We start from the raw sequence: 7,996 nt of genomic DNA, 5'->3' as shown, positions 1-7,996 counted from the left end.
CTCAAAGGGCGGGGGGGGCGGGGGTGGGGGGGGGGGGAGCGTCTTCCCGCTCCGACAGCCGTCACTACCGCTTAAAGCCCTCTAGACTGTTAGCGCTCCGCTCCAAAGCTAACCCCCCCAACCCAGTCCTCTGGAAGAGCAGCTTCCCGCCTCCCCCGTCTGCGTTTGAACCGCACTGCCCGTGCTGTGGGGGAACGCCTGCACAACCTCTTTTTGATTTTATAAAACACTGTTAAAACAATTGTGAAGATTTTATGAAGTCTTTTTATGTTTTCTTTTTGTATCAGCTGTGATTTATTTCCTTTCTTCTCCTGGCAGTAGGAAGTCTCAAGTAATCAGTGGCTCGTAGCTGACGGAACAATTTAGTCTTTCTTTTTTCCTTTCATATATATTTTTTTCTTTTCGACTGTTCTGAGGTCTGTTTTATTCTCTGTCCTTTGTCACTCAAGGGAAAAGGCTTAGGAAACGCCTCTCGGAAGCCCCGCCCCACCCCTCTCTCATTGGTCAGAATTAAAGTCTGTTTTAAGGACAGCCCCCAATAGCCCCACCCACTTACCTAACTCAGGCAACACAAGTAATTTTGATGATCGCATTTTGTTTAGTTGTTTTTTTTCCAATTCCTGTGTTTCCCCGGCTTGGAACAATATTCTCCCTGTTAAATGGTGCCATTTTAAATATTTCCCTGAAGCCAAGTTTAAGGACAGAATTCCACTTTTTGCGTAACTCGCGAATTTGGGATGTTTTTAAGGGGGTAAGGGGGCGTATTTCTCCTGGAGCTCGTCCTTCCAATGACCTTTGATTGAGCAGGATATGTAGCACAGATTCGCTCCATTGATCCAGCTTTTTGTGGACCGCAGAGGTTCTTTAAAAATCCACGCAGAAATGTGAAACGTTCCCTTTCTACTCTACAAAAGCCCACATTAAATTTCAGGATTGTCTTGTTTTAATTAATAATTGGCCTTCAAAGCACTTAAGAGATACCAGTAGTGCAGCTACCCCCCAGATAATTGGATCTTATGACCTTTTTAAAAAAACAAAAACAAAATAAACAATTTGAACCCAGCAGGTTTTCAAGAATTTTAATCTTTTTTTTTGTTTGTTTTTAAACAAAGGAAGAGAAAAATCAGGGCAAGGTTTATTTCATCCTTGTGTAGGACCTGTTCCTTTCTGTACCTTTGTTCTCTCCTGTCATTTTCTGCCATTTTGTTTTGAACGAAAAGCAAATGTCCCGTTTCTAAAGACCTTGAATTTTGCTGATTTAGTATTGTAGTAGAATTAAAAATAGCTTTTTTGTAAAGTGTGAATAAAAGGTGTATCTCATGTTTTCTTTCTTAAAAAATCAATTGTGTTTGACATGTATATCATGAATTATCCAATAGTATTATGATTGCTTGGTTGTTTTTCTTTTCATCCATTTTTTCTCTTTTTTTTTGTCATGCTTCTCAAACCAAATTATTTCTGTTGTAGAAATTGGATTGATGTGGTTCCTAAGTGGGATTCTAACGGTTGGTAATCGGAACGTGATGGAGGCTGTGTCCGTTTTAAAAATGGAAACACGATAGCGCGCGATGGATAGTCGTTGGTGTCCCCAAAACCGGAAATCTGAGACCTGTCGTCTTTAGCTTTATTCAGAACGTCACATTAGGCTAACTGATTTGTGAAAAAGATAAATGCATAAATAAAACGGGGGGCGGGCCTGGACGGCCCTTGCTTTATCATTGGTCAACGCTTACGTAGAGAGAGAGCACTTTGCTACAGTGGTGTGAAACGTGTTCGTTATAAACACAGCAGCCGCAGGTAGAAGATGTCGTAACGTGAGTCTACTGTTGCACCCTCTCGCTATCTTTGTTCCCGTGCTTCTCAGTGGTGAATTAAGTTTCTAAAGTGATGTTCTCTGCTATTTTTAGAGTTAATTGAAGGACGCTCCCGAACACCCCCCGACCCGACCCGACCGCTGTCTCTGTCCTTCGGAGGGGGGTACAGGGGACAGGCCTAGGAAGAGTAACCCTGAACTTCACTCGCCATCAGTCCCTTCTCAACATGCGCATTTTTGCTCCGCCCTTTCCTCCTTTTTCCTCCTTCATCCCTCTTCCCCTCATCCGCTTTTCATTTCTTAGTCCATCTCCGATTGTTCTCCAGGCGTCTGCCTGCTCTCTCTCGTATTTCTGGATCGTGATTACGGCTCAGAACGGTAGCGGGCGATAGCGGAGGCTGAAGCTTCGCCTTCGGTTTCAGATTAGCAAAAAAATAAATTAATTAAAAAAGAAAAAAACGCAGTGAGATCATGTCCTCGTTTGACGGCTTGCGATGTCGGAACAATCACCTTTCATTCCAGACCACGGAGAAACTCCGGAATCTTGGCAATAATAGTCTCTGATTTGGGGAAACTTTATTTTTGTATAATATCTGAGAGCGTTTCCTCGATGCCACGCCCCTCGCCGATGTCACACTCATCTCGCGAGGGGCGTGTTCACCACCACAGCTTTTTTCTACTTCTCACCTCCATCCATCCATCATCCATCCATCCTGCCCTGCTCTTCACCCCTCCCATCTTGTAAATTTCCCCCTGATTTTATCCTCTCTGCCAGTAGTGATAGTCGTTGGAAGATCAGGAGTGTCTGTCTGTAGCCGACCGAGTACATATATCAATATATATGTGTCACTATGTAATGCACTGGACCAACGTCTTGTTTACCATTTGTGGAATACCAGCAAAACACTCGCACAAAGTTTAAAAAGAATGTTGAGTTGATTATTTTAAAAAATAAAAATTATATATATATACACATATATACGTGTGTGTGCATGTATGTATGTGTATATAAAAAGGCAGCTGTTTTTAAAATCAATATTAGAAAATGAATATGGGCCGAATGGTAAACAAGGCATTTCTGTTTTATCTTTAACTGTCTTCTTGGTTATCTTTGAACTAGTTTATGTTTATAACAGGGTCAGCTTGTTTTACTTTACACCTATGTATTTTCCTACTTATGGTTGAAAATAAATTCTATATCTGTTTCACGTTCTGTGTGCTGTCCTTCCTTCCCGCTTTGAATTCTGGGTAATTACATGGTGTCCAAGAAGTTGGAGACCCCCCCCACCACCACCACCACCCCCACCCCCACCCCCTTCATAAATTACTTATAAGCTAGTCTAATTTTTCATTTATTGTCTCTGCTATGTGACAGGCTTGGATAGCTGGTTTTATGTGATGCTAATTTGCTCATCATTTGATCTGTCATGTAATATGTATTGGAACATGTTGACAGTGCTCTGCGACTGATTGAGTGCTGTATACTGCTCGTGCTCATGACCCGTTTTGAGCAGCTGTAATCTCTATGGAGTTTTCGCCAGCACATTCTTAATTATTTTTGAATTGTCTGCAATTGCCGGTTTCTAATAACTCATTTCATTTGAGAATGCAATATGTAGTAGGAGTCTAGAGTCATTTAGTTTATGATTGCGTAACATGATGCGCAATATTGTTTGTTACATAGCTCGCGTCTGTGTAATTATGCATTTTCTCATGCCGGCCACTAGGTGGAGCTAGCTGAACAGCATTCCAAGCGTTTCTGAGGCATCCAGTCGGCCTCCAAGGGTAGAAGTAGCAGTTCCAGCGGACAGCTTCAGTCTGTGCTTGGGCACCAGAGCAGACTGAGACATCAAGTCGAAATAATCGATACGTAATCAGCCATGTAAGGCACGTCGGTCAGAGCGCTGTTCACCAGCAGAAACGGTCATTATAAGAGATTGTGTTTTGTGCTTTTTGGTCACAAGCCCAATATTTTAGTAGATGGCGATGAATGCATGGAAGTGTGTTGTTTTTAGTGCACAAGGTTGTGGTGTTTCTTCTGAGGGAGTGACGGGGTGAAAATGTGGCGGTACCGTACAGTCTTAATGCGCCGCCAGTACCCCCACACTGTCTGTGGCACCATACGGGTTTATATTGGCCTGGGCAGTATAAAATACTCAGATTAACACACATTAATGACACATTTCTGAGTGTGTCAGCTTGTCTGTGCACGGCGATAAATTGCAGGGCAGACCAGACGGGGAGGATTGTGGGATTGAATGAACACAGTAGGCGTAGGCCAGAGTAGCCTGTGAACTCCGGTGTCTCTGTAGCTTGGCATCAGATCTGACGCGGCTTCCTCAGCCAGCGGATTCACCTCGCGCGTGACGCTCTGCGTGCTTGCCCTGATTCTCCGTGCCCTGCGCGACACACGGCACGCTGCGGCGCTCTCTCTTGGCGGTTCCGTACCAGCGCTGGGGGGGGCCCGACGCAAGGAAACATCAAATGAAAGTGCGGAAAAGGCTCAAAGGTAAAACCAGGCCTGAACCCTAAAAAAAAAAAAAATATATATTATAGTGATGATTTTTGGGAGTTCAGGGCTGTGTTTTTTTTTGCCCAGTTTCTCTGTTACACCGTCGTTTTCACAGCGCGTCTGTAAAAAAAATCTCCAGTAGAGTTAGGCTACTTCCTTTCGGCTGACGGGGATGTAACGGGGTTCGCGTTTGTTCACGCTGCCGTTCGCGTGTTGGGGGGGGGGGGGGGGGGGGGGGGGGGGGTTGTTTTTCATACGCATGTCAAATTAACAGCTGGATATTAATTCAGATGTAGACGGTGCCGATTCACACTTGCTATTTCGGTGTCGGCTCCGTTTTAAAGAGCGCGCTTAACTGCACTGAACATATGGAGGCAGCAAAAAAATATAAACCGAGTGGCAATGTGCAAAATAAGCTGCCATCGTATAGGCTACAAACCGTAAAACAAATGAGCTGCGACGTTATATATATTTGACGCTTTTAAAAGGTCGCTCGCTTTTGGCCAAAGATGTATTGCCGTTACATAAATCTTAGTGATCCTGCACGTCGGGGTAAATCGGGTCATGGTTTTTTTTTTTTTTTTTTTTAGCTGTGGTACTAGCTGTAAAAGCGATCGTCTTTTGAGGAACGTTCGCAAACACTGTCTCGTGCTGTTCGTTGCTCGCAGACCGTTTCTCTGTTGACGTGGCAGTGAGCGGTCGGGAACCAGTAAAGCGCTTGCAGATGTGTGGCGTCTCTCTCTCTCCCTCTCTCTCTCTCTCTCTCAGTTAAGTTGACTCCCTTTTTCTGACTGGTAGCAGGAATTACAATATGCCATGGTTGTGGTTAGCTTTGGTCGGAATATGATCTTCCTGCACGATTTTGACTGTGTAAATGTTATTCAGGCCTTTCCTGCTTACAGTGTAAGGACTTTAAAAAAGGAGGAAGCGTGTTTGAGACAATTGCATGTTACTCGAGGAGTTTTTAGATTCTGTATTTGCAAATGCACAAACTGAGCTGCTTTCATTTTGCGCACAAGCATTGGTGCAAATGGATCTAATTGAAATAATGAAGCACACACTCTGGCTGGGTCCAGAAATGTTTGTCATACACACACACACTCAGTCATCACGTTCCAAATCTCAGCACTCTCTTCTCATCTGTCAAACTCACGTGGAAGACGTTAGTGATGTTATTTTTTTCCTGTCAGGTTTGGCAGCGGAGCGCCTTGCGTGTCCTCTCTGCGCGAGCCGTGACGCAGGAATCAGATGAAGCCGACGTTACATATCGGCTCTTTGACCGAAAAATATGTAAACAGATGAAGGAATTGATTTATGGGGAATTTACGGCGGCGTTTCTCCTTTGTGAAAACGAGCCAAAACGCGTAAAACTCAGAAAAATACAGCTCTGACATGAAATGTGGAACAGATGACACCGGACACCGCATATTAACCACAGGGGTTTCTAATTTGAGGTCATCTTTGGCGTTCGGCATATTCAGGTGCGGACGTTTGCGTTGCGGGGTATTCATATTGGCAATATGCCAGCACTTGTTCTTGGTTGCTTTGTGACATGGATAGCCTATCGTCCTCATCCCTTGTCATAGCACTGATTTGATTTTTGTTGCACTTGTCTTGTTCCAGCAGCTTTATAGCCATGTTGAGTACACCTTCTCTACGTCACTTTGACTGAAAGGATCTCTTAAATTTGAAAGCCCCCCCCCCCCCCCGCCCGTAATAATTCCAGTTCTCAGCGCACCTGAAATTGGTTTATAGCGTGAGGCACATTTGATCTTTGACCCTGCTCTCTTGCCATGGAGAATAACCTGCCTAAAGCAGCTTCCAGTCGGAACAGGTGCTGCCCTGGTGTTGTGGAGATTGCCAGCGCAGACACAGTGAATGAAACTGGACCATTATCCCCTTACCTCATATTCACAGTTATCAGTTTAATATTAAAACTTTGGAGACTTTAGGACACAGTACATTCACACACTCACTCCCTTGTGTTCATTGCACTTCTTTATTTACCAGTTAGGGGGCGGTAGTGTCTTCTCACTGCCTTAAAAGGAATGAAGAGATCTTAGCTGGTTCAACAACAACAAAAAAAAAGAAAAGCTAAATGCATACACAGTGCCCTCTGAAAGTATGGTAATGGTAGAGTGAGCAATGTTTACTAAGCATTTAGATTTGAGATCAAAAGGTGACTGTGAGACAAAAGTACAGACAATCAGCTTCTGTTTTATGGAATTTGCATCCATAAGTTTTTTCCCATTTTACAGAAACTGTTGTTTTTGTGTTGAGTCTCCTCATTTTCAGCTGTGCCAGAGTAAGTTAACAGATGACTGACAGCTGTTGACCATTGCTCAGGAATTTTGTTTTGCGTGGAGTGTTCACACGTAAAACAGCAGTGAGTGTCTAGTCTTGGATTTAGAATTTGTGGAGGCTGCATTTGCAGTCAGACGGCATGCGCCATCATGAAGATCAGGGAACAAGCTATGGCTAAAAAAAAAAAAACAATTAATCTGTAAAGTTGAGAGAACTGGAGAATTCATTAAGAAGGATTGCAGAGAAACTGCGCAGTGCGGCTGATTGGACGGTCCTGAAAACAAACAAAACCACTGGTGGACTCAGAAATAAATACCATGCAGGGTGACCAAGGAAGGCAACTGCAGTTGATGACAGACAGATCCTAAGTGCTGTGAAGAAAAACGCGAAAACAACGGTCAGTGACATCACCAGCGGTCTCCAGAGGAGAGGGGAGAATATTCCACAAGCCACTGTATGCAAAATACTTTGAGAGCAGAAGTATACAGACTCCACTGCAACTACCTCTCATCAGCAGCAAGAATAGAAAGGAAGGCCAGATTGGAATTCACCAAAAACTACGGACAAACCAGAAGAGTTTGTTTTTTTTATTTTAAAAAATTGTATTTTTCTATCGTATTGTTGAGCTCAAATTCAAACACTTTAAGTATATAGCACAATTTGGCCATACTTTTTGTATTTTTTGTATTCATAGACAGGTTTTCGGTCCATATGTTTTTCATTCCCACGGACAGCCACGGGAAACTCCGCGCTGGATGCAGGGCGCTGAACAGCAAATTAAGTGTTTCGATACTTAATCAGTTCCCATTAAACGGCATTTAAACGCACCGAACCGAACTAAAGCAAGTGGGCAGTCCCTCGCCCCCCCCCCCCCCCCCCCTGCCCCCCCTCCCACTGCTCTTAACGGAACAGTGCACACGCCGTGTCCTGCCTGGGTGCTGCAGTAAGTCTCTGCTCTACACTGGGGGGGTGGGGGGGGGGGGGCTCTGCTCTCGAACCCGAGCTCCTTACGAACGTGGGAGTGGAGAGAGGGGCGCCGGCAGGTAATAATGGCTAATTATCGGCGGCTTGGCGGAGCGGCGGAAAGATCGGCGCCCGTGACGACGGGTCTGGCACGTCGCCGGCTCTGAGCCGGAGGATTACTCGTTGTCAAGGACGGGCGCAAAATTGGGGGGGGGGGGGGGGGGGGCGGGCGGAGGAAAATCCACTTCTCTCCACGGAGACGGTGAAATTAGCCTGGAGATGTTCGAGGAGCTCAGACAGAGAGGAGTGGCTGTCCTGGAGGGGGCGGTTGAGGTGGGGGGTGCGGTGGGGGGGATGTCTGGTTTGGTGACCACAACCACCCAAGGAGGAACGGGAAAGGGGGG

Source organism: Anguilla anguilla, chromosome 3, assembly GCF_013347855.1.
Source record: "Anguilla anguilla isolate fAngAng1 chromosome 3, fAngAng1.pri, whole genome shotgun sequence".
Classification (NCBI taxonomy): domain Eukaryota; kingdom Metazoa; phylum Chordata; class Actinopteri; order Anguilliformes; family Anguillidae; genus Anguilla; species Anguilla anguilla.
This window is presented reverse-complemented; position numbering follows the sequence as displayed.